This window comes from Aulonocara stuartgranti (assembly GCF_965226115.1).
Source record: "Aulonocara stuartgranti genome assembly, chromosome: 3".
Taxonomy (NCBI): domain Eukaryota; kingdom Metazoa; phylum Chordata; class Actinopteri; order Cichliformes; family Cichlidae; genus Aulonocara; species Aulonocara stuartgranti.
In genome coordinates this window covers 34103845-34109492 of record NC_138941.1, presented here as the reverse complement: position 1 = coordinate 34109492, position 5648 = coordinate 34103845, and the positions used below count along the sequence as shown (strand labels likewise).

General features: G+C 37.9%; 1 long non-coding RNA gene across 1 annotated transcript; it reads left to right on the top strand.

Moving 5' to 3' along the window:
• Window positions 1–894: 894 nt before the first annotated feature.
• LOC309703930 lies at window positions 895–3993 on the top strand. Its single transcript, XR_014276086.1, has 4 exons — window positions 895–1650; window positions 2024–2176; window positions 2547–2634; window positions 3228–3993. It is a non-coding gene; the product is annotated as an uncharacterized lncRNA (long non-coding RNA).
• The last annotated feature ends 1655 nt before the right edge of the window (window positions 3994–5648 follow it).

Here is a 5648-nt window from a genome sequence, read left to right as displayed (position 1 = left end):
GAATGATTATGTCATCGTGTCTGGGAATTTTTTGCACAGTGGGTCTTGGCTCAGATTAAACAGCATGTAAACATTTTCTGGCAAGGCATACGAGTAATCCCATTTCATTAAGCCATTGTTAACAATGCCTGGTCAACTGTGACTTTTGGACGTGCAAATGAAAGAGAAAAAAGTAACTGGGCTGGAGAACACTTTTCATTTGTCAGTCCTTTCAGGACTGTGATGGGGGGGCAAGACTCGTTGTCCAAAAATGTTTCAAATCACATTTAATGAGTCAACGAGACAGAGAGAAACCTACAGCTGGGGACGACCCTCGCTACGTGACAAGGAGTCAGATAGTAGTCATCTAATTGGTGCAGATCTATGCAGTCCCCCGGCAAAAACTTTGTTTCATTTGCTGTTTAACTGACAGTGTCTTTACAATGCCACTATCAAGAGGTTAATCATGTGGGCTATAAGTACTCCGACTGCTGTGTAGTGTCTTGGAGAAAAAGTTTGTCTGGCAACTATTGTAATTTTTTATTTTTTTTATTTTTTTAAGATGAAAGGCTCTAAAAGACCCGTCCAATTAGAATCAATCACAGTCCCAATTCATTCATTTAGGATCCTTTCGCGCAGGACTCCTATTATGCCGAAGGCCTCTGAGGCTTGGAGAAGAATGGATGGCTGTGTATGTAATGGATTACTCCAAGCTCTAATATTTCATTTTAGTCATTTAACTAAACAAAGCCAAGCTGCAGTTGTAGCAGATTTTCCTGCACTGGCAGTAGACGCCACGTTAACATCATATAAGAAATATTAAAAATTCCTCGGCCGAGCGCTGATCACCTGCTGAGCGTCGAAGCGAGAACGCGTGATTTAAAGATACAGATTGTCCAACTACACTGAAAAAAAGGGACTGGCCATCTCTTGGATTTATGTAAGCATCTTGCATGTATTTAACACAATTACCTCATGTTTTAAAGATAAATGTAACTATATAGTGTAAAAACTACATGATATGCAGAAAGGGTGTATTAAATTGTTCATATCATGTTCAGGTGAAGTAAGTCAATAAGATAGCAACGTTAAATCTCGTGAAACCACGCGTAATTTCATCTCGCGGGCTTTGGATCGTGGTTCAAAAAAGGCATCCATCTCAGTCAAGTCGAACAGCCAACTCTACGTTTTTGGTATGTCTTGATTTTTTGAATTAATATTTACCATATTTCAGCCAAATGTAGTTAAACGTCTAGAGTGTCGCCATGTAACATGCTAAAAAAGAGCCATTAGCTTATTTGCTGTTTTATCTGTTGTCAAAGAATTGGCGCTTTTTCATTTGAATTTGTCTTTGGCACAAGAGCCGTAATATCACATTAAACCTAATTATGAGGCACTCATAACATAATTTGGTTTTCTGTGTGAATAGATTTGCCAACTGACTCTTCAGTTACATTGTGTATTTACTGCACCGTGGTGTTAGTGAGATTTTGGACATTGAACAGCTTTAGCTAATATCATTAGCGGCATTATGCTAGCTTACATCCCTACCCCTCCTGCCCTCACCTGCTGTCCTTTTCTTTTTGTTTTTTTTGCTGCACATTGAGAGACCACATCTATTCTGCATTTCACCAGGAGTCAGCTGATGGATTGTGGGTTCAAGGTATTATGGTAAGAAAGTATATTCTATTTTCGCTTAAGGTTTCTGTAACTTAATTATAATAGGTTTTGTATAATTATTAGGTGCATGCATACACAAATAGACCACCCTATTAAAACAACTGAGAAATCCAAAATCTGCCATAGGTTTAACTTATACCTGTATGTATTGTCAGAAAGGTGATTACTGGACTCACATTAATGCACACTTGAACTAAAATGAGGTTGTAACTTGTGGGTTCTTGGGTTGCAAATCAGAAATAAACATCTTTGGATTTTTTTAATCCCATAAGATCTGGAAACACAGTTTTTATTCAACAAAACATTACTGATTAACCAAGCACAGTGCCTGCTGTTATTTCAAAATTTCAAAATGTTATTTCAGATAAAATGCAGCATTCCAGTGCATCCCAACCATGCCTTTACAGTCAAGGTTTCTGACGGAGCTGAGTTTCTCTCTGACAGTCTGCTGAAAGTGTTTGCAAAGTGATCGGGGGAACAGTGCACAAAGCTAAAGGATGTAGCTGCCATGATGACAGTAAGAACTTTAAAATTCTTTAACTACAAAGTGTATATGTATTGCATTAGGTCAGTAAAAGATTTTTATGCTGCATCCATTGAAACAGTCAGCTATTACCTGTGAGTACTGATTCCACTGAAAGGATGCCATTCTTTTTTGTCATGCATTTACTGGCCCACTGAGAAAAAATTATCTTTTTTAAAAAATATATGTTCTGGAAACTATATATCCATAAAGTTGATGTCAAACAGGAATTTTTGATATTGCTTTGTAGATGCTGGTGTTGCATGTTGACTGGTTTAAAAAGTCAAGTTTTTGTCTGGGATCATTTTCTTCTGTGCTACTGAAAAGTTCACAAATCTCTGTTTTCTTTGTTATAATACTTTAGGATGACATTAATGCTCAAAGGGAGTCTCATCAAAGTGCTCCGCATCTGTGTGAAAGACAATTGCAACATCTTGGTGCAGGAGTTCATGGTGAGTGTTTTATGAGTAGATTGTGGCTTTGCAACATTTAAAAATGCATTTAGTTATCCACTTGATCCTCATTGGACTGGTTAGGACCAGTAGTCCTCTTTAATAATTTGAAGTTCACATGAGGCCTAGTAGTGAACTCGGCCGCCGGCCCTTGAGGCCCCACCCCTACCCCTGTATTAGGGGTCACATCAGTGTGAAAAAACTTTAAATTTGTCATTCTAGTGAACAAAGAAAAATCCCCCCAATATTTACATTAGCTTTTGTTTGAAAAAAAAAAAAAAAAAAGACCAACTGACCAACAGCTAACCAAATTGTGGGGCTGAAAGTCTAAATTCTAACATCTTCTGAGTGACATAACCTGGATTTCTGATGGGCCGGTGTCTTTCTAACAAAAACTAATGTAAAGCATTTGAAATTATTATGTTTTTCACTCTCTCTTAGAAACTCTGTTAGACCATGAATGGCAGCATGGCAGGCAACTCTTTGGCTATAGCTATTTACTATGGTTTAAATTACTCTAACATTAGAACTGGTAGATTCAAAAGAGATGAGTTTAAAAGGGAATCTTAAAAAAATGTTTTGTGTTTAACCAGGACTTGACTGAGGCCACTGCACAGATTGAGAAAACCACAATGAACATCTGTCTCCAGAGATGCGCCAGGCAATGACTTTTCTGATGTTGGCATCATCATCGAGGGTATAGTAGTTCTTCAAGATCTGGATAACGTGACCTTTGCAGTAGCCATGCTGTTTGGACCTTTTTTATTCCTTCAATATGAGTTACCCATCACAGCTCTGCTACACTTTTGAGGTGATTCAATGGGTGGTAATGGAGTTGGATGCAACTCAGCTCTCAAGAAAAGCTCACAACTAAGACAAAACTGCTCCTGCAAGGAAAGCTCACTGTTATGCATGTGAGGTGACCAGCTCTAGGTGAGAGGACATTTAAATCTCACACTTGTTCTGCTGCATTTTTGAAGCTCAATTCCAGGAGCAGATCGCAGGGTTCATTTTTATATACTCTGCAACTGCCATGAGGACAAGCTGTTTTTGTTGTTGTTGTTTGTTTTTCCTTTTGCTCTGTACAAGTTCTCTGTTTGTCTGTTTGGCAGCATTTTTCAATTTCTGTTTGTATTTTTTCTTTCTTTTACTAGTGAAGAGATGTAGCGTGAACAGTTATACAGTCTAAATATCCCATATGGGTCGTGTGAAATGGTATTTTCAGTTTCATTCAGTTGAAGTAAAGAACGTTGAATATTTCTAAGTATGCTGTTTTGAACCAAGATGTCACAGTATGATCAGTGCTGTAATTTTTGACAGTCACTGTATCAATGTTATTTTTGCGTCTCTTGAATAAAGTTTTTGACCTGCGAGTGCTAATTTCTTTAGTTATTGGGGTAAAATGGGTAATGTTAATAGGAAGGTGTTTGCCAATTCAGTAACCTAATTTAATGTTAATGGAAACTAACATTTCCTCAAATTGTTTAGTTATAATTGTTGTTTAACTGAATCTTGACGTCAGAGGCCTTAAATAGAATGTTTTGTATTGTCCTGTAACATTTTTCAAAAGAAACAGTCCAATTTCTTTGCTGTGATTGATTCCAGAGAACACGGAAGAACTGACATTATTTAACTGTTGATTTATATAGATTCAGTGGAGGAGTAATGTCAGTTTAATTCTTTACCTACTGTCAATGCAGTGAAATTAGACATTTTGTTTTTAAAGGTTACTGGTGGATGCCAGCAACCATCTTGGAAGAGAACAATACAATCTGTTATAAGGCCTCCATTTGAAAATTGTGTATTTGATACTAGAATATAATAGCAAAATGTAATTTGAAGATAACATGTAGTATTTAAGTGACCAAGTAGTATTGGGTAAAAGTTATTGAATGGTGTTGGGATAAAGTGAGAAAATTGTGAAGGATTAAAATATTTCAAGAGCTCAAATTACTTCATCAAAACATGTTTAAGTCACATTTTATCAACACAAATTGCACAGGTTTATTGAACATGAATAAATTGTGTTAATTTAACTCAATTGTTTAAGTTGCTGCCAAAGCAAAACATCTGTGTGCAACAAATGTCCACCATTGAATTAAGTAAATCCAACAACATATTTTTTTCAGTGTAGGCGCCAAATAAGTATGGCTGCCTTGGAGGCTTATAAGCTCCCCTTAGCCAACGTAGCGCGGACGTTCAAACACGGCACGGGCTTTTGAATGTTTTTGTCACTGTTCTCCATCTCTTTCAGCCTGAGCCTCATGAGATGTGATCTCTGAGGACAACAGGAACTTCAGTCTGATATACTGTAATTGCTTGTGACAGGCGACTTCACATTGGTGCTTGCAGCTGTCAGCGTGAATTTTTTGTTGTTGTTGTTGTTGTTGAAATGAACATGTTTGTTAAAAAAAACCCAACATCATAGAGGCATTTGTGCTGTTGCTTTAGCACGGCACGTTGCCAACTGATCTCTTAGTTTCTCTCATCGTTCTTTCTTCAGGCAAGGCCAGAGCGAGGTTAGCTCCCTAATCTAAAGAGAGCTAATGATAGCATCACAGGAGTAGTATACTTCTCCATCTCTTTACCCCCCCCCCTCCTCTTTCTCATCTACATCCTCTCTACTGTACTTGCCCATTCAGCTCACGTGATTGTATTTCACATCAGACATTCGACAGTGTTCCGAGTAAATCTACACAGACTGTACACTGGAATGCGGCATGCTGGAAATGGCCACATTATTTCATGGTACAAGAAAAATATGCAAATCTGCTTTGTCCTATAATCCAGCAGTGATCACAAGAGGTATTAAAGAGCTGTGGAGTCGTGGAAGTGCGCCTCTTGAAGCGGGTGTGAGCAAGAGAACATTCCAAATCATTCCTGTCTCCCAGAATAATGCAGTGACTCATAAATATCACCTAACTTCTGTGAACCAAAGTGAATACCAGATACAAAGCACTGAGCATAGCTTCACCCACTCAACTTGTATTTATATTGCACATTTGGGCAAAACT